Raw genomic sequence first — 22,748 nt, forward strand, 5'->3', positions numbered from 1 at the left:
ATCCCAAGGAAATGTAAAGTTTTGTGGAAAGATCGGACCCTGGGTCTGAACCACGGTTGGAATGTTTTGTGGATAGAACATACAAGTGTTTGGGCCACACTCCCATCTCAAGATTTTCATTTGAGGACTTGCAATCCAATGGTTGGGAGATTGGGATGTAGATAATGTGGTATCATGACCTGAATGGTCTTGATTGGGTGTATTATGATTTTTCATATGGTTACCTTTTTGGATGCTTGTTATAGATTGTGTAATTCACATGCTACGTTGATTCCATTATCATGATGTATTGGGATGCTTATGTTTACATTGAGCACACTTGTATTACATTGATGAAATGTGGATGCTTAACCATATTAAGATGAAGAACTTGTAGAACTTGTATTATTTCAGAGATGAAATATATTTCTATCATGTAATGATTTAATTATTTCCATTGAAATATTATTGTGATAAGATGGGCATGAAGGCCTGGGTCACATAAATGGAAACATGGATCCACTAACCCTTTCAGGTGATTTGCGAGCCTACAAGGATGATTTTACTCATTTAATAATTACCATATATTAGACAGTATGTATGAGTGATTTATTTACTTACGATCAAGTTATGATCTAGAGCATGTTAGTTAAGGAATTGCAAATTTTTGAATGATTACTTTGCTCTTGAAGATTCAACATTGAGGAACAAATTTCTCTTACACAAACTACTTGTACGGGACTTGAACTAAAAATATTGTGAGTGTCTACATGAGCGTGACAGGAAATATGAAATAGAATATCCAAAAACATGACCAATTCAAAGTGATATTGAAGTGAACACATGTTTGCTTTTGATTTTATAGTATCATGTAAGCATTTATCTGAAAGCATTGAGATAAGGGAATGATAGACCTTGATTTTGATAATGGTTTAGATTTTTATTAAAATATGAAATGAGATGAATTCATGATGCTATATATATATATCTTGTATTTTGAATATTCTTTTAGTGATAAAAATTGCAAAGTTCATTGAGGATGATGAAACACAAGGGGGAGGGAATGTTACATCCCAACTTTTGTCTCAATTTTAAATGTTCCTTTATAGTCGTTGAGGTTCATGCGAAGTTGAGTGATTGGTTAAATTAGTTATTTGTTACGGTTTCATGTGATAATGAAGTGTTGGTTATTCCTTATGTTTTCATGGGAAAATTGAATATTGGTCAATCGTTATGAAAATATATGAATTGGATATGGATGGCTAATATGATCATATGTTATGATAATTTTGACTTCATAAAATGATGAACAAAATGTTGTTACATGACAAATTCTCACTTGTAGGAATGCGGGGAAGAGGGGGAGAAGTATTCCTAGAGAAGGAATTGGGCACAGGGGCACCACCTATCATTGGGAAAATAAGCATGAGTCATAAACCACCATAGCTAGGTATAAATGACTAGGCAAGCAAGAGTATCATATGGATGACCATGAGCTACCTTATAAATTGGATTTATCTCAGAGCTTCCTGTGATATCTATTATGTTTCAATATAATAGTACCATGGTATCTACATACACTTGCATATGTATATACACATATATGAATGTATGCGAAAATTTGAATGAGACACACGTATATGCCCATTTAAAATATGATGTATACACTAGACATGTTTGTTAGAATATCACCCATATATATATGTGTGTGTGTGTGTACGTACATACACAAGTATAGGTAGGCATAGTATGATATTTTTATATTAAGACATTTAGTATGAAATTATTTTTCCAACCTTGGCAATTGTTTTATTATATCATAAGCAGCCGTATTCTTTATTCTTTCATCGAGCCCTTATACCTTTCCTTAGGTGGCCAATTTAAATCTTATAATATTGTCACATATGTAGCCGACAACTCTTTGTTTGTAACTTCTTGCCACCTTTTACCTTCTTGCTCGTAACTGCACATGCAACCAAGTGAGAAAGATTTTAATTTGAGCGATGGTTCATATTGAGAACATTCGAAACATCATATAGTGATATCACAATTTCATACTGCCTGCATTTCAATGTGTATTGTTTTCACATTCTCATTTTGCTTGTGATTCCATCATACTACCTCATAATCGCATATCATTGCTATTTCATTTGCCTTGACTATTGAACCACACATCATCGTTGTGTGATCAATTCAATGTGAAATCTTTTGCACATATCTTGCCATACTGTGTTAGGCATTCTTGTTTAGAACACACACAAAAATGTCATGAGTCATGTTAGAGGTTGCACCAAATATTCTCTACTCATACAACCCTGGTTTTATGTCTACCAGCCACTGGTTAGCGTTTGACTCAGCATTCAAGGAAGTATTACTACAGCTAGCTCATGCAATACTTTTGCTTATCCTTTTGTTCTTTACAATTGATATAAGAGACTCATAAACCTTAGCCCAGAATTAAGAAGGCACCTTTATCATAGATAGAGCCTTGCTCTGAAATGAACTATTTTATTTTATTTTTTTCTAAGTTTTACAAGTACGTTCAAGATCAAGCAAAGCTGTGACAACCTATCATAACATCTCCTTTCAGAATTGTTGCTTAACTTGGAATAAGATCCAAACAGTGCAAGCTTATACAAAGATATTTGCTATATGCCCATTGAGATAATAGACACCACTCCTATGAAGAGCCAGGAATGAATTACAAGCATCAAAAATTTATTGTTAAGCCCAGATCAGGCATAATGTAATTGGTTGTGATTATACAATGCTTAGATAATCACCTTAGGAATTCATCAAGGAAGACCAACAAGGTTGAAATGAAGGGAGTGTACTGATAACTATTGAACCATGGGTTATCCTTGCATGATAAGAGAAAGACCAATCAATAACAAATATGTTGGTAATCTAAGTGTTTTCAACTTAGTTAGCTCATGGTAGTCCATTATATATGTCTTGTTGTCAAGTTGAGTGGTGGGTTGACACTCTTACACCGGGATGCTCAGTGGTTGGACAGTGGTGTCCCAAACCTGATCCCAAGGTAGGGAGGGCTTTTCTTAGTAGATATTGTGTGGGGATACTTGAGGGTCCATGGTTGGGAGGTTAATCCATTAGCTGTGCTTCTCCTCTCCACCAAATGCCAAGACTTGCATAACTGTCACATGGTAAATTCATATTAAACTAAACTTGAGTAACATAAAAATAAAATATCCGTTAAAAGTAGACAACTTGGATGTAGATCATACAAATATTTTCTTCAGTATTCATCATTTGAATTTAATAGAAAAGGACTTATCTTTCCATTAAGTAACGGTTGGTTACAATGGCAATTATATTCATCATATTTGTTGATCGAATGCTCCTTCAATTGTTAGTTAAGGTATTTCAGTTAATCTGATTATAACCGTTAATCTCTTTCATATGAACATGTAAATTAGCTATATAACTACCTTCTCATGCTCATGAATTATGGAAAAGTAACCATGTTCTGTGATATGATAGTTATTAGTTAAGGCTGGAAATTCGGGATGTTACACTTTCGCCCAAAACGAGGTTTGTAAGTTTTGGTCATATAACATTGCTGTTGCAGCTTCTACAATAGTTCTATATTTCCTCTCAACAACACCATTTTGTTGAGGATTATAGGGTATAATAAACTCCCTCTTTATCCCAAAACTCATATAGAATTTTTAAAAAGTTTCAGAGGTGTATTCCTTCCCATTGTTTGTTCTCAGTATTTTAATTCTCTTTCCAAAGGAGTTTTCTACAAAGGCTTTGAATTTCTTAAATCATTTAAGGATTTCCTTTGACTCTTTACACTTGAGGAAGTATATCTAGGTCTTTTTGGAGAAGTCATCCACAAAAATTACATAATATAGAAATCCTCCAATGGAGGGTCCAGACATGGGTCCACATATACTATAAATATGGTACTTAAAATACTAGTAATGAAAATATGTATTGCAATATAAGATATAACGATACAAAAGAGTAAATAGTTGAATGGTGCATTGAATTGGAACATCAAACATTGGACATAAATAGTCAAATCAACAAATAGACGTCCCCCCATCCTCGGTGGAGGTGGCCAAATTTGGTGGTGCCATTGGGGATGGGGGAATGGAGTCCCCAAGTCCCTAGAGTGTCCCCATCTCCATGACATGGGGCAAAAGGGAGGGGGGGACGCGTCCCTGTGTTACTATGCCCCATTATGAGTTTGGTTTAGTTTCGGTAGTCCTGTTAGCAAATTTTCCATTGAGGTTAGGGCTCGAAAGTAAATATCTCCTAATCTTTGATACTAGATCTCATTTGAGTCAGAAGTCTCATGGATGAGGCCTTGATTTGTCTCTATGCAAAGTTTGTATAGGTATCCTTGCCTTATACCTATGGTTTGAGCTTTCTTTATGGTAGAGTTCTTTGGCCATGCCAAAACTTTCCCATCCATGAAGGTAACCCTATATCCATTTTCTTCTAGGACAGCTATGGATACTAAATTACTCTTAATTTCTGGTACAAATAGTACCCTAGTGAATTGAATAGAGATGCCTGATTTCAATTTGATGGTACAAGTTCCAACCCCTTTTATTGGATGTGCACAATCATCCCCAATTATTACTTCTTCATCAGTTTCTTCTACCATAGTATCTAGGCGTTCTTTGAACTTTGTGATGTGCCTTGATGCTCCATCAATCACTGAAGTGTTAAATTTGTTTGATACTTGGTTTGATAATGTTGAGTTGAAAATAAATTTCTCAGATCATGTTCTATATTTGTCTTTCCAACCTTAGCAAAAGATGCTTGTTTCTTTGTTCCGTTAAGACATTTGATTACATAGTGTCCATATTGATCACATCTGAAACATTGAATTTGGGAAATATCTTTTCTCTGCTTGGATGAACCTTTTCCATGAAAATTTCTCTTTCTTTTGAAATTCTTATTCTATTCTTATGAGAATTTGTGTTTAAAACACGAATATCCTCATCTATAGGTTTTGTTTGTTTGCTTTTGTCATCTGTCTTGTTTCTTCTTGTAGACAGTCAAATCTTAACCGATCAAATTTTAGGAGTTTTGGTAGGTCACCTAAAACTCTTAGTGTTAATTCTTTGGTATCAATTTCATATCCAATTGTTGATGGTTGATCCCTTAGCTCAGTAATTCTCATGAAATATGCATTTATAGATTCTCCCTTGTTCATGCTTATATGATTGATTTGCCTTTTGAGAGAAAGTGTTCTGCCTGTGTTATTATTTCAAATGTGCTACTAAGAGATTTAAACATAAGGTATGTAGTCTCCAGTTTTGCCAATATAGGTACCATACGATCCCTAATTACACACCCTATAAGTTTCATGGCTTTTTCATTTTTCTTGGTCCATTGAGTTTTCTCTGGGTCATTTTCAGGTTCTCTCTTATTCTCTTTTACAAATGAGTCGAATTTATTCTCTTTTAGTATCATTATAATTCTAAGCTTCCATGATGTGAAATTGTTTGCACTTTCAAGATGATCCTCAAATCTGATCACACTTGACATTATGAAGAATGAGATGTGACTGTAATATCAAGGGAGAATAATCTGATATCTCAAGTTTAATCAGATCTTGCTTAGCAAAGCTCTGATACCATGTAAACGCAGATTAAATTTATTTCACATTATAGTAATGGATGTCTTTTCAATTTTAGAATTGGATGAATCATAATCTATGAATTCTTATTTGCAGAATTCAATCAGAAAATATATATTTTGATCTTATGTCAATGGTTAATGTGATGCACATATCATATTAATAAATACTAAATATTGTAAGTCTGAATATTTCTCTTCATCCTTGATCTGCACTAGATAGGATATTAATTGATTTCAATATCTTCTAGGCAGATCGGGTCAGTCATATATATTATTTTGAATGGGCACGTCCATGAATGGACAAGTCTTGACTCGGTGGAGACATGTCCATTCAGGACATACCTCTTTGAATGCACCAATTCATTGCTACGACAAAACTGATCACTAATCAGGGTTATCTATTAATTTTTCTTAACAACAATAATAATTTACATGAGATTGCCGATCAGGGAGGAGATATAATCAGACTCAATCTGTTTTAATACCCGCATTCAATCACCAAGAAAGATATGGAATGATTGCTGCTAGTCAATTAAAATCTGTAAATACAGATTTGACAATATACTTGGTATTTGTTATGATATTCTGATCGAGTATATAATGGTAGATGTTTTCAAGCAATATATATATATATATATATATATATATATATATATATATCTGACCATAGCTATCATACTTCAACAACCCTTCACTGAATAACTCACATCATCACCAATTATGACTTGAAGATGAGAATCTTTTTCCTGTAAGTCAAGAAGATGTTCCTTGTAGCCAGTGATGTGATGAGATGCACCACTGTCAATGAACCATGTATTGTTGTTGGTAGGAATATTGCTAGAAAGTGCAAAAACAAATAAAAATCCTTCAGAATTTTCATCTGACTCTTTTTTGAGAAGAGTTTGCTACAATTGTTGCAGTAGTTTGAGTCTTTGGTCTAGAATAGAAATCTCTCACATTGTGCCCAGAATTGCCACATGTAAAGCACTGGATTTTGAAGAAATCCCTTTTTCCTTTCTCGGAGCTTGGAGAATATTGAAAGCTTTTATCTCTAAACCTCGTGAAGTTTCCTCTCTTCCCTTTTCTTTTTGAAGTACATGATTGTCTTCATGCTGATTTCTACGACCACTACCTCTTGCTTCCAATCTGAATTCTTCTTGAATGCAATCTTGTCTCAGCCTGTCAAATTTGGAAGCTCGTCTCTTCCACTAATGGGCTGCATGAAAGATTCCCAAGAATGGGGAAGTCCATTCATGACAAGCATGACAAGATCTTTGTCTGAAAATGTCTCACTAATTTCACTAAGCCAATCCTTCAATTCTGTAATTTTCATGAAGTATGAAACAATTGAATCACCCCTTTCCATTTTTACATGCAGCAGTTGATGCCTCAACGCAAGAACTCTACTGGTATTATTAAACTCACACAAATCCTTAAGAGTGTTGAACATTTCTTTGGCTGATTCCAATTTTGAGATAACAAGAAGCAAATGATCCTTGACGAAGTCAATCATGATCTTTTTAGCCATAATCTTGTTCTTCTTCCATTGAACTTTTTCTGCATCATTAGATGGCTTTGCAACATCAGAATTTACATAATCAAAAAGGTCATTTTCTTCAAGAGCAATGAGAATCCTGGCTTTCAAGAGGCAAAATTTGAAGAGCCATCTAACCTATCTTCAACTTTCAACCCATTCACCATTTTCACACACTGAAAATAATTAGACAAGATAGAAACTGAGTGCAAAAAATAGAAAAAAAACCTTCTGGTTTGGATCAAATTACTTTAGACCTGCAATGATACCATGTTGAGTTTTTAGAACCAGATTATAAAAATGAAAAATCAGAAATATAATAATGAAATACACAATTATCATCCTAGGAAAAACCCTCCTCAATAAGGGAAACAACCCGGCCCATAGAAAGATCGATCGTTTATTTGACTTCTCAATACAATTACAATATCTCTGTCATTCTTTGGTGATTTCAATATACTATAAACAAATAGTGATTAGAAGCTAAGTTATCAATTCTGGTTCTGATGCTGATGCGTGGATTTTTTTTTTGGGGATTTTGGATGCGTTTGGGTGCATCCGTAAATAAGTATATATATATATATATATATATATATATATATATATGTAAAGTTGTCAACTATAATTTATGACAATGTATGCAAAAAAATACAAGAAATATCAAATATACAAAAATAAACCATTCATTGAATCATTATAATTTATCATAATCAAATTGAAATAACAGTAATCAAAACATCAAGATTCCAATGCAATTTGAATTACAAAATCAAAACATAGTTCATGGTTCAATGTTGATCAATCAAGAGTCAAGGCTCAAGATTCACAAATTACATTCAGTCATTCAGAATCATAAAGATTCTTAAAAAATTCCACATTCTCATCATCTCCTTCTGCTACAACACTTGCAAATTCATTTGAACCGTGCATGGTTTCAATTGTGCTAGATGCACATGGTATGATGTTATCAACATCATCATCCGTCATCACAGTAAGATCCTGAAGTGTTGCATCCAAGTTTGTAGATTCAGGGGCTACATCCCAAAGCTTGGTTGACCCTTCCTTGTATCCATCCTCCTCACGTGACAAAAGACGCAGGTTGGTATGTATATAAACCAAGTCCTCAACTTTCTTTGAGCCCAACTGGTTGTGCTTCATTGAATGGATATAGGAGTATGTACTTCAATTCCGTTCAGCAGAAGAACTTACAACCTGAATAGTGTTCATAAAATTTTAAAATTTTAAAATTAAACATACAAATGAAAATAAATTTAGAGAATGTTAAACACTAAAGTGTAGAATACAATTGCTAGAAATAAATAAATAAATGAAAACTTAGTTGTGAGAGGAACTTGATTGCAAGAGGTTGTAGATGCTTGAATGATTGACCATACCACCATGTGATAGCTCCCATGTCATTTTGGTTCTTTATTGCATATGGAGTAAGTTTTGATCCTAAAGCAAATAAGCCAAATTCTTGCCTCACCTTTTTGTGTATTCCATCATCTGGGAAGAGTCTTGCAAATGTAGTGTAGCACCCAACAGCAACTTCTTCATCTGCATATGGTGCAATTCTATCTGGCATAGCAAGTATTTCCTGGCTATAGTACCTTGGAGATAAGGCATATGCAAGGAGGTGCAATGGGTAGTCATTCTCTCCCAATGATGATGAATGATATCCTCCACCTTTTTGCACAAGGCTTCACATTCTGTGGGGTTAGTCTCATGTGCTTGTATGGAAAGCTTTACCTTTTCTACCATGGTGTCCATGCCATTGTAGACATCCCCCAAGCAAAGTGCATTTGTATCGGCAAAGCATAGCATAGTCATGATAGGCTCGGTGAAATCCAACACAAATTGCACACGAGCCCACTAATGCTCATCCAAGATCATACCCTTGACCTTCAAGGCTCTCTCTGAATTTGAAGCCTTCCATATAGCCCACTGATTACAAATAACCATTTGGACTAATGCTGATTTCACCTTGAGGAGTCATTTTAGAACAATAGTATGAGATGCAAATCTAGTCTCAGCTACATATAAGCAAGTTGGCAATATGACATCAAATATAAAACGAAGTTATAAACAAGAAATTTGATATTGAACATGAGTATAAAACTTATTCAAAATAAATAAATAAATGAAACTAAATAATTACAATTTTAAATCTACCTTCAACAACTCCAACTTGGAGAATGATCTGAATATAGATTGTGACATGTGGTGGTTTGTCACAAACATTTGTATCTCCTCTCGCTCTTGGTATATTTGCTTCACCCAATCTATTTGGGTGCCAATTTTTTGCATGACCAAGTTGAGATAGTGTACGGTGCATGGTGTCCAAAAAATATGGTCATATTGAGACTCAACCAAAGCACTTGTACCCCTAGAATTCATGGCATTATCTGTGACCACCTAGACCACATTCTCACTACCCACCATCTCTATTGCCTCCATAAGAATTCTAGAAATGAATTGTGAATCCTTAACTTGTCCTTCACAATCAATAGCCCTAAAAAACATTGCTCCTTTGGGGGGCATTGCAATCACATTTATCAATGGTCGGTTTCTTGTGTCTTTCCATCCATCAGATACAATAGTTATGCTGGAAGTTTTCCAAGATGTCCTAATTGGTTGAAGAGCTTTGTCTATAGAAATCTTTTCTTTTTGCAAAAGAGTAGTACGCACCTTTTCATACCCAGGGCTAATGTAATCAGCTGGTGCTCTAAGGATGGATGCAACCATTTCCCTCTAATATGGCGATCTTACTAAATTGAAAGGAAGACCATTGGCATAAAGGCAAAGTGCAATTGCTTCATCAACAATCTCTCCTGCCTTCATTTTGAATGCTTTATCCAACGGACCTCTTTTGTGAGTAATAACTTCTACTTCATCATCCTCCTCTCCCATTTCCAAGAATGGATGTTTGGAGGATGCAACATGATCAATGGGCACATTCACTTTGCTCTTTGTAGATGAAGGTTTGTACAAACTTGTTTTTGATTTGCTCACTAAACGATCAGCGGCCTCTAGTTCTTTCATGAATCTGGCTAACTGTGCATCGCTCAACCTTTTTCCATCTTTACTTCCCTTGCACAATGCTATTCCTTTACTAGTAGGGCCCATAAAATGAGCTTTGTCCCAAGAATATGAGCTGTTGAATGGTTTACTATGACATATATTGCATCTCGAAATGTATGACCCACCTTCGGAAACCTGTGATAATCTTGTGGTGCGTCTCCATAATGGAGATGCCACATCAATATTGAAGTTATCACTTCGTTCTTGCCCTACTGCTGAACTTTGACTATCAGTAGTGGCCATTCTTGCACAATAGAAACTATGAATCTAATAAGAAAATAGAAAAAGTTAACTTAGAAATGTTTAAAAAAACTTCATTTCTTTACCAAAAAAAACAAAATATCTTGAAAAATTTCTCCTAAAACTTGAAAAATTCATGAAGAACTAAAAAAAATCATGAAATGGATCGAATACTTATCTTAGATGCTTATTCGTCCTTTGTGGAAGCTCAATAGACATCCTACGAATGATCCTCTTCAAAACTAATGACCTTGCTTTCAGAATTTCACAATGGAGACCAAATGAGAAGAGCTGAAAACAAAATGGGAAGAATGGGCAATGAATGGCCTCTTTTAGGGCTGTTTTAGGGTTGTGAGGCAAATAGAAGGGAAAAAAACAAAAAAAACCATTTAGAGCACATGTTTTTTAAGTCACTTAAGTGACTAGGCGGTGGAAACAGCCGGATGCTCATGGGATGCGCCTAGATGCTCTGGATGCTCTCCAGAGCACCCCGCGTGCATCCGTAGGAGACAATGGCGCTTCCTGCTAGCATCCACCATGCCTCTTGCCACATCCACACACTAGTCTGCATCTGCATCTGAACCCCCCTCCTGAGCTGACGCATCGGTAACTTAGATCGGAAGTTATCAATTGAGAATGATACACGATATGCACAGGTATCTTCTCAATCATAAACTCAATGAGTGAGCGATATGATAAAACATCAAATACACTCCGTTCTTAGTATCTTACTGATCACTATCAAATAAAAAAAAAGAGAATTGCAAAGATAAAATACTTTCATATGATAAAAAAACGTTAATCTCAGAACCTGCAGTGTGATCCAATTTAACGGACAGATACAAAAACCTTTTTCCCATGGTGAAGATGCTTCACACAAAATATGCATGAATCGACCATGCATAAGCACCCAGTTTTGGTGTTATATCACATATTAAGGAAAAAACAATTATATCTGAACATTTATAAGACTGTCGATACAAGGAAAGATAATAAAAACGACCACTGTTATAGACTCCAAGGCTTCTTTTGTTTTTTATTAATTCATTGAGGAAAACATTGAAGCTCACACCTGATAATAAATTCGCCCCTAGAATAAAAGATACCAATCATAAAGGAAGCTGCTCTAGATCAAAAGGAAACTAACGGATGAAATAATGTCAACCATTACCAAGGAGAATGAGCTGGCAGAACCACCAAAGATCGCTGCTATGTGGATGCCAATAGGCCTGATGACAAAGATGACAGGTGCCAAGAAGAATGTAGCCCAGATGGACGAAGCTAATAAACTGAGGCAGATTTATTATCTGCGAATATTTCAACTGCACACACAATAAGGAAGAACAGTTGTGAGGAAGAAAGATGAGGACTGCATACATAGAACCAGCTGAACAATGATAGGGAACAACAGCAAGTGAAGGAACTTGATAGATATCTTACAGCATGAGCAGAACGAAGCGATGCACAGATTTGTTATCAGGTAGAATCTATCTCGCAGCTACTACAGAACTCAACAAACTTGACAGGGAAGGAACCTTGGTGTCATCTGTTTGATCTTTTCACAATCTCAGCATCATGGGATTTTGATCAGGAGAGGATAAGATATTCATATTTCAATATTTTGTTCTACTAGTGGTGGGTCATGAAATGCACATCAAGAGGTCCAAGGTGCCACCATTCAGGGAAACAACCTTATCTGACTACCACGTGAAGAAGCATTCTATAATTTCTATTCTCCTTTCTTCATAAATTGAAAACTGAACAAGTAATTTAATGCATAACAATGTGATTGAAGACATTTGGAAAAACAAAACTGCATGCTACCTTATACCACTTCGATTTCTTTTAGAGCTTGGAAGATGCCTATGGAAGATGGATTTGTCCCCAGATGTTTCAATCTGTAAATAGTACTGAACATAGTATTCTATTGTAAATTGTGAACTGCACTTTATAAATATGTTTGCAGAGGTCGGTACTTTAAGAAGTGGCTATGGTTATTCATGACACTAGTCTTTATTCTTAAACATATGTTGAACAGTTTGTGATTTATGCTGTAGTTTCTGGATTCGACTGTTTAAGAATTTTTTGAACATCAACATTTCGGATCACACTCAGTGATCCATCATCAGGATGCATAATTATTCTTCTTCTGTTACTCTCTTGCATCCCGATGATGGATCATAGGAGTGGTTCAAAATGTTGATTTTCAAAGATTTCCTACACAATCGATTCCAGAAACTACATCATATGTCTTATGGATTGTGGAAATCTAATAGCTTTAGTTTTGGATTTTTTGTTGTTAAACAGAGAAGATTTCTGAGCCTTCGCAGAAGTTTGCTTGAAGTTGGGGACAGAGTGAAGTACTAGAAGACTTTCAATGAGCCAAATGGGTTTCCCACTTTATCTTATGACATTGGTTGGTGGCCTCCAGAATGCTGTTCTTATCCATTTGGATATTCTGGCAATTGCAGTGCAGGATATTATACAGTAGAACCATACGTTGTTGGACATCATGTTCTGTTATCTCATGCAGTAGTAGTTGAGCTCTACAGAGAAAGATTTTAGGTTGTGAACTTTATAGGGTAATATTTGTTGTTAAGAGGGCAATTTTTAACACTGTAAATAGGTAGGTAATTTCTAAAATGGTTCAGCTACTCTACCTTTGATTGAGCTCTAAACTCAGAAACAGGAAAGACCTTAAGGGCTATCAAACCATTTAACCAAGGTTAGCTTCAGGGCTTGAAATTTCCAGCAAAGTAATTTTCTTTTTAATTTGCCTAGAGTTTGCATAAATTTATTATTTAATAGCTTGATAATTCTGTTATTTGTGCAGGCCCCAAAAGGGTTTTATTGACTTGGTAATTGTGGCAATGTAGTGTGCACCATTGACAAATCGTTCTGGACAGAATGCTGCAGGAAGAGCTGTGCTGGCAATAAGCATTAAATATGAGCTCAGAGTGGGGATGGGAAGAGCTTGAAGCTGTTTGTTGAATTCTTTCTGCTGTTATTCATTGTCTGTTCTCTCCAATCTGCTATTTCCCTAGTCTAGATGTTTAAATGTGCAATAGCTGCCTGCTTGTGCCTCGAGGGATCCAAAGCCTCTTTTGCCTACACCTTTTCGACATCCAAACCAAACTGGGTATACCATTGGTGGTGGTTATGGGACAACAAATAAGCATAAATGTTATGGAGGGACTTATGCTGCAGAGTTGGAAAGCTCCAGATGCATGTTTTAGGCCATATCCTGATTGCATGGGCTGAAATCTTTATTCCTCTTATTTTGATATTCCTGTGAACAATATTTTCCAGAGGTTTCTTCATATAGTTGGCAGTGAGTCGAATTCCCTTTCATTTTTGCCTTCAGAAGCTTTGGACACAAGGCATGGTTCAACGAGCTTAGTTTTAGTCATGGCAGTGTTGTGTGTGGGGCACACTAGTATTTTGTTTGAAAGACTAGGACATTGAATAGTATCAGATGGGTAGTAGATATTTTAGGAATATTGTTTCACTGTTTTTAACTGTTCATTTAGTTAAGAGTCTTTGGGGAATATTGTTTCAATTTTAATAACTGTTCTTTGTGTTTCCTTTTTAATGCACTGTAACATTTACTTTCTATTTACATGCCATTGTGAATTTCGCATGGAATGAGCGAATGCGATTGACCAACTACATTGTCGTAATTTGACGATGGATCTGTTTTGATGAAATTCTTGCACAAAGGAATCTTTTAATTTTGTCATTTGAAACTTGACATTATGTTATATTGCTCTCCTCAGCAGTCATCATGTTTGTTGCATGTTTTTATTGTCTTGTGCATCTTTTGCTACGTCATGCCATTATTTTATGTTCAAGTATTAAATAAACAGAGCACAATTAACACATGCTATGGGATTCTCGCTTTTCTGAGATCATGTCATCTAATGATACTTTCCTGTGTATAATATCATGAGAGTAACGTAAAAATTTAACAATGTTGTTGAACGCATTGATTCTTTATGGCACACTTTAGGGGTTGGAATGCAAGTTTTGTTAACCTTGGATTGTTTTGGTTTTGTCTGGCATCAGGTATGTCTTTGGTTATATCATTTGGTGAGGTCTTGTGACTGGATAAAGAGGAAGATTTGCTCCTCTGTACTATCAAGGACATGAAATCATCAGATAACATTAACGGTGCTTGATTGTGATATATCGCTGCTGCTGTTCCAGGCCATGTATAGCGACCTGGATATTAATTCCCTTCATCTAGAAATTGCCTTACCATTGCCCTAATCTGTATAAATATACTCTTTACAACTAGAAAGTGTAGCCTGTGTAAAGAAGCATTGCTTATTGAAGCGATTTTTGCTACAAATATCAATTGTGATTATACATGTTAAAAGCAACAAAATTCCTCAACCCTTCATGAAATTTTGGTTGTCCTTACTGTGTTTTTAACTCCAACCATAAATTTCGTTATCCTTTAAATGATGTCGGTACACTGTTCTTGCACACCTTTGCCGACCTTCATTCAATTAAATGCATATGTGCGTTATATTTTTTAGTGTTCGCATTTTTTGGTTCCACTCTAGATTAAACTGTTTGATGCAAAAGAACAACTCAAATATCTTGTTGGTAACTAAATCTTAACAAGCTCTATCCTCGCACTAAAAAATCGAAAGGACCAAGAAAGAATGGTATGTTGCTATTTTCCAGTCAAGAATCGAGATAGCTAATGAATGAAAGGCTCACAATAACTTTTAAAAAATTATGCCTTCAATTTGCAGAGGTACCACTATTAAGTTCAAAATATCTTTCACAAAATATTCAATCCTTTTTATTCAGCAATTTTGACATATTTTTAAGCCAATTATAGGAAGGCTTTGTATATAGAATATTCTCGATCAGTTTTAATTCTTTCCAGCCTTGAAAACCCTACAGGAATGTACCGGATCTCTTTTTGAAAACAAAACCTCAACCGATTTTCAACGGTAACGATGCGCACATTTTACGGAAAGAGGTATCTACTCGGTGACAATTTTTCGCTTGCAACTTTTGAATATGAAATACAAACAGCTAGGTCTTTGCAAGCTCCGATACATATACTGAAAAATTCAAAGGATCAAACAATAATGCAATGTCTCTCTTTTTCTTTTCAAGAACTCGATCTAACTAATGAACGAAACACTCACTACAACCATACAAATTAAGAACAAAAGGTTATTATCAATGAGGGTAACAAATAGAACTACTTTGCCACCATCCCAAGAGACCAATGAATGCGTGATACCAGAAACATTTTGGCAGAATGCTGGCTTACTCTGATTTTGAACTAAAAGAGGGGTAAAAATTTATTAAGACAAAATGAGAAACAAAAAGGAGAGCTCAACAAGGAGCTCTATACCAAGCAACAAGGTCATCTAACTCAAGAGACAGATCTAAGGGAAGCTGCCCTCTATCGACAATATTCCAATCCTGAACATGATCAGATGCCTATTTGGCCAAACAATCAACAACTTTGTTCCATTCTCGAGGAATGTAGTTAAAGCTAATATACTCTAGAGAAGTGCAAAAGAGAAGAGTTTGATTAACAACTGCAGCCAATTGCCAACTAACATCCTCAAGCAATTGTGAATTAAGCAAATTCACCAGCACTTGAGAGTCAGATTCACAGATAAGTTTGCGCCATCCCCTCAAACAACATTGCTCCACAACACGTAAAATGGCCAGAGCCTCCATGAGCTTATTAGTATGACAACTTTTATGCACTGAAAAAAGAAATTGAACTTCTCCAGAGTTGCATCAAGTCACACCCTCAATGCCAAGAAGACATGGATTCCCTTGAGAAGAACCATCAGTGTTGACTTTGAGAACTCTGAGTGGAGGAGGCGACCAATGACCCACATGGTTCCCCTATCTCTTCCCTTGATGTTTAGGATGGTTTGGAACTTTATGATACAAATGGTCTGTAGCCCCTGAGAACCCATCCTGAAAATGAAAGTTAAGATGTTTGTAAATAGAAAGATTACCTGGATCCATACCTCCATCTAACTCTCACTTTGCCTAAATAGTTTCTTGAAGAGAGTGGGAAACCTTTCACCAAAGATGCATGATACCAATCCGGACATCTTGAAAGATTCGTCGGTTCCTCTCCAACCATATATGCCAAAGAATAAAAGAGGGACGAGCAATCCGTGTAGCTTGAAGAGGTGAAGTCTTGGAGGGGGCACTCCCCAAGTGATCTAAAAACTTGGCAAGGAGGAAGCATGCAGACAAGAGCAACCCCAAGCACTCCACCAAAGATGCCATAACTAGGTAGAAAAGGAAGAATGGACGAAGAGATGAGAGATAGACTCCTCTCCATTACCACATAACACATGAAAAGATGGGCCTTGGAGCCCACATTTACAAAGATTATCCCACATAAGAGACTGGTTGTGAGCCACTAACCACATGAAGAAATTACATTTTGACCAAGAAAACTTATTCCAAACTTGTTTCCACCAAGGGACCTCAACATCCCCTAACAGTTGTCCAGTAATCTCCTGTTACCCAACAGAAATAGAATATTTACCAAATAGGGTACTGCCCCAAGCTAAAACATTTGGCCCCAATAGAGAACATCGCTTCCTAGAAGCCAAAATCCTAGAAAGATTCTGGTAGTCCGCCTCTAAGCTCCATGAGGCTCCAATTTGAAGGGCACTTCCATCTATATCCGACAACAAGACTTAGTTGATAAGGAGTCTTATAATGAGCCACTTTGTCCCATCCAACAACAATAAAAGAATCACACAGAGTTTGAAGATGAGGGTAAATGGAAAAGATGGGAGGGTTGCCATCCCAAGCATCAGACCAAAATAAAGCCTTAGAGCCTCCTTTACATATCTAGAAAAGGCCCCTCTTAACCAATTGAACACCAAATCTTGAGAGTATTCCACACCATAGAGCCACGACCTTTAAGAGCAAGAGTGGAAACAAACCAAGGTTCAATGCCTCTAAAGTATTGATGAGTAATTATATGAGCCTAGAGATGATTTTGTCTAGAGCACCATTGCTAGTAAAGCTTAGCAGCGAAAGCTTTTTTACTCAAGATAGCAGATTAGAGGCTAATGCCACCCTCCTTTTTAGGCATACAAATAGTCTCCCAACTAATCAAACTCCATTTAGAGTTACTCAAATTACCACTCCAAAGGAATTGTCGTGAAAGAACATCAAATTCTTTGAGAAAGTAAATAGGAGCTACCTAAACCGTGCTTCTACAAATAGGAAGAGCCTGAATACCAAATTGAAAAAGGGTAACATGAGCAATAATAGAAAGCTATCTATGGGTCCCATTATATACCTTCTCCCGAAGCTTGTTGATCAAATTCTGTTAGAAGAGTCATGGTTGCCTAGAAACAACAATAGGAATGCCAAGATAAGTCAAAGGGAGCGAACCAATCTAAAACCTAAGGATATTAGCAATCCTTAGTTAAATAGGATTAGGAGTGTTAAAGAAATATATAGAAGATTTGTGTTCATTAACTTTTTGGCCTGTCGCCATCAAATAAATATCCAAAGTATGTCGGAAGGCTTTAGCTTCCTTGACTCGAGCAATTCCCACAAGAGTAGAGTCATCAAAAAATTGAAGATGAGAAAGAGAAGGTAAACCATTCCCCAAGGGCCACCTCTAGATAGAGTTTTGGGACACCTGGTACTTAATGAGTTCGCCCAAACCCTCATCCATAATAATGAAAAGATAGGGGGAAAGAGGATCACCCTGGCAGAGACCCCTAGAAGCACCAAATAACTAGGAAGGTTGGCCATTAAGAAGAACAAAGAAAGAGGAAGAAGTGACACAACTCACCCACTCTGAGCTAAAGCTAAAGGAAAGAAGAAAATTCCTTAGAGAGCTCCATTTGACTCTATCATAGGACTTAGCCATATCCAACTTAATAAACATAGATTGCTCCCTCGAGTTAGCCATAGAGTGGATAGCTTCAGTAGCAATAGCTACCCCATCTAAGATTTGTCTTCTTGTAAAAAAACCTCCATTTTTTTCCTGAGATAATAGTAAGCAACCACTTTTTAAGTCTCTTAGCATTCAACTTAGTAATAACTTTGTAAGCCACATTACATAGAGCAATAGGTTGAAAAAAATTCCAATTGATTAGCCCCATCTTTTTTTGGAATAAGAACTAAGAAAGTAGAATTCAGTGCTCGAAGCATCTTCTTGCTAGAATAAGATTACTTAACAACTTCTAGCAAATCCTAATTAATGATGTCCAAGAATTCTTGAAAGAATTCAATAGGAAAGGCATCAGGACTAGGAGCTTAGGCATACCAAAGCCACTTCCTCCAACTCAGCAAAAAGCGATTTGGCGCATAAGATAATCATTCATTTCTTGAGAAATAAGGGTGGGAATACAAGACAAAATAATATGCTCTTCATTATCAATAGGAGGAGAATCCTCAGAGAAGAGGTTAGAAAAGTACTGAGTAGCCTCCTGGAACACAGTTGGCAAGGAAGATAACTGGATACCTTCAGAATTAACCAAAGAAGAAATATAGCTTTGATTCCGATGAGAGTGCACAGTTTTGTGGAAAAAGGCAATGTTCCTATCACCTTCTTGGAGTCAATCAACCTTGGCTTTTTGCTTCTAGAATATTTCCTCCTGGAGTTCTCGTTCTTCTACATCTCTAGAAGCAAGGGATTCAACCTTACCTAGATCCTCTGAGAAACCAAGATCCTGAATCGGTTTAGTAATGGCATCTAGATGCTCCTGAGCGAGCCTCTTCATAGAATGAGGGTTCCAAAAACAATCTCTGTTCCATCTCTTGAGCCGCCTTTTGACATATTGAAGTTTTTTTGAAAGAGGAAACATATCGGTACCAAATGCAGCGGCACCATCCCTCCACTAGCTAGAAATAAGATCATAAAAAGAGGAGTCCCGAAGTCACATGAGTTTAAACTTACAAGGACTTTTAGGAATAATCACCCCATAAGCAACAAATTGAATTAGCCAATGATCAAAACCTCTCTAGTCTAGAATGTTAGAAGAGGGAGTGAGGGCACTACTAATCCAAAAGCAAGTTTCTAGAAATCTATCAAGATGTTATGAGATAGCATAAACTCTAGTCCTTTTATTATTCTAAGTAAGGAGAACATTAGCGGGCTTAATATCAGAAAGATGCAAGAGATCTATATTCTGACGGAAAAGATTAGATGAAGGCCCTAACTAGGCCAACCCACCTTGCTTCTCTTCTAGACTTAAAACTGAATTGAAATCTCATGCGAGCACCCAAGGATGGTAAGTATGTAAGTTTCTAACATGTCGAATATGTGTTTAGAGTTTCACCTTTCCCACAAAATCGATAGGTGAATACACATTAGTAATCAAGATCACCTCACCAAAATCCATAGAAGAAGCCACCATAGATAGAGCTGAACAAGAAGACACCCAACCATGGGGATAAATTTTCAAGGGTCCCAAAAGATAGCCAAACCACCAACCGTCCCCATAGCCCCAACACACTGGCATTTCCCACGAGGCCAAATACTAGAGGCAAATCAGTCCATAGACTCCACTAAAATCTTAGTCTCTTGGACACAAAAATGTCTAGAGAATGATCAATCACCAAATTGTGAATAGCCTTTTCTCTAGGGATGCTATTCAACCCCCTAACATTCCATGCAAGGATGATCATCACTGAGTAGGATGGGGGAAATGCACATCCAAGGGTTTCACAGCCCTAGACTCTATCAACACATCTCCTATAAATTTGAGCTTCTCTTGGTTTTTTTTATGCCCACTCTTTAGAGGAGTAAATGAAACCCTCTTAACAGGTCTTTGCAGCAAACCCAAAGGGAAGGGAGACCCCTTACCCTTACTAGATGTTAGCACATCTTGAGCTAAGTCCACCAGAACACCAACATTATTTTGAAGCATCACAAGAGTCACCAAAGCTCCAAACTCAGGACTAATAGGGAGCACATTTGGCTAACGAATCACAATTTGAGATGCTTCACAAGAATCATGAGGTAGAGCTTCCCCATCGCAAACCAGATTAGATGAGATACTAGGAGGAATACCCTCCTCTAAAACCATACTTTCCAGCACCTCAAATCAATTAAAACCAGGATATGAATGCTGGTCTTTGAAGGACCTTTTTTGACCACGCCCTTTAGCATGTGGGCAAACAGGAATAAAGACATCTTTATCCGGACCAATATCATTCAATCGAGTCTTTCATTTTCTTGCATTATCTGCTTATGCATGCCCCTTAGCTATGTTATCCATTTGAGCTTTACCTTTTCATGTAGTGTTCGATTAACCACCATCATTGCCAATAGCAAAGCTATCTGTCCCTTTAGAAGCTGAGACCTAAGGGCATTGGTGCTGCAAATGATCATACTCATGACATATCTGACATCGGAAAGGAAGGGATTCATAGTCCAATTGCTGCACCTAGGAAGAAGACCCAAGACAAATTTCTATAGAATTTGATAATAGTTTATTCAAATCAATTTCAACACAGATTCTTGCATAAGAGAGAACCTTTTTATCAAGGGATTGATGCGCAATCACAACCATCTTGCCAAGCAAAGCAACTATTTGACGAAGAATGTCTTCTCCCCAGAATTCAAGAGGAAGACATGGCAGGCAAACCCACACTGGCACATTTAAGGGGAGATCCTCAACAAAATTAAATCCTGAATTCCAAGGTTTAACAAATAACCCCACATGGTTGTAAAAATAAGGACCCCCTTCAAAAACACGATCCCGATCAGACATGCAAGAGAAAACAAAAAAGAAATAACTATTCCCAACCAACATGATCTCCATATCTCCTTCCACCTGTCATGAATGAGGAATCCATCCCTCAAGAGCCGATAAGGATTTTCGAATACCAAGAAATTTACATATCAAAGCATGCTTAGTTGAGTACTCAATGCCCTCCATCATTGCCTTTGGAGGAATAACTAGAACAGGGCGATCATGACTTCGTGGGAGACAACTGTTAACTTTTTAAAGCCTGGAGCTCTCCCCCACATAAAATGAGTCAGATTCCATTGCATGCATGTTCGAAAGAGAACCATGTTTGTGTAGAAAAGATCCATGCATGTTCAATAAAGAACCATCTATTATCACTAGCACAGAAGAAATTCCAGACCCAGGGTTCCGAATGGATTACTTATCCATGTTGTTTGGTAGAGTTGCAGTTGTTGCAGTAGCATTGGTAGCATCAAATTCCATAGTTTCCCCAAATTCTTGTGGTTGATTTGTCAACACTCCCCGCTTGGCTAAATCTGGCTCAGAACTACCTAGTTCTCTGGCTTGTTTCTTTAGGTTATTCAAACTTGTATCCATTTTTTCATTCCCCATTCTTCTCTCAATTCCCCTTCGATTATGATAAATTGTTCATTATCAACTTACTTAGATTTTAACACTGGTTACATGCAGACAAAAAGTCTTTTGGAAAATGATTATTGAGATAAACTTTTGGTCAAATATTCAATACAAAATGGACAACTACAAACTAGCTACAATGAATTTACCTGCAACTAATATCATATGGAATTCAAATATCCTTATCATGTCAAATTCAAGAATCCTTATTCTGTTTGTTAAATTTGTCTTGCCACCATTTGTCAGAAAATATGCTGCAATGTAGCTCTTGTTCTTCCAACTCTCATCCTCAACACATTAATAGCATTTCTTGTAATTTATTGTGATTTGAACACTTTTTAGTGATATTGAGCTAATTTTAGAAGAGTTTTAACATGTGAAAGGGGTATTCCTAGCTGTTTATATTATTATTTTCTTCCAACAACTTGAAGCTCAGAAACTCAGTTTTTGGTTGGAGACATGGCATGGGGAAGTATGGCATGACACAAAGAAGTATTGGTGGTAGGAAGGTTGGGACCTTGCTTGGAAGAATGGAAATGTAGGAGAAAGTAGAATCAATTATTTGTAATTAATATTGATAGGAGATGATAGAAGACATCAATTACGGCCTAGAATTTGATGGTCACGTTGGTTGTTTTTGCACTTTTAATTTGTATATGATGGGCTAAACATTTAAAACATTACAAGAATGTATAGATTGAGTCTAAATATCTATAAAACCATAAATATGACATTTAACTTTATTAATAAACCATCAAAATTTTTTATAGTCAATTTAGTATTTTATTTAATGATACAAATACATATCATAAATTATTTTATTTTATAATATATATGTTTCTATATCTATTATATAATATTCAATTTCTCATGAAAAATATTTCTAAAAAGAATATATGATTTGAAAACTTGTTTTACTAATTCTA

At 36.3% G+C, this 22,748-nt stretch overlaps 1 pseudogene across 7 annotated transcripts in view; it reads left to right on the forward strand.

Moving 5' to 3' along the window:
• Positions 1 to 14,996, forward strand: part of LOC149561571 (pentatricopeptide repeat-containing protein At2g03880, mitochondrial pseudogene) — a 102,232-nt pseudogene extending 87,236 nt beyond the window's left edge. For 2 of the 7 annotated variants that reach the window (XR_016363830.1, XR_016363829.1), the window contains 2 exons: positions 12,764 to 13,181; positions 13,290 to 14,207. The product of XR_016363830.1 is annotated as a pentatricopeptide repeat-containing protein At2g03880, mitochondrial pseudogene, transcript variant X3 (transcript). Of the gene's footprint in view, positions 1 to 12,763; positions 13,182 to 13,289; positions 14,208 to 14,521 lie in introns of those variants that run through there. The other 5 variants (XR_016363834.1, XR_016363832.1, XR_016363833.1 and 2 more) reach the window with 4 other exon arrangements.
• Positions 14,997 to 22,748: the final 7,752 nt, after the last annotated feature.

Source organism: Cupressus sempervirens, chromosome 4, assembly GCF_028749045.1.
Source record: "Cupressus sempervirens isolate cs-2001-9-10 chromosome 4, ASM2874904v1, whole genome shotgun sequence".
NCBI classification, from domain to species: Eukaryota; Viridiplantae; Streptophyta; class Pinopsida; order Cupressales; family Cupressaceae; genus Cupressus; species Cupressus sempervirens.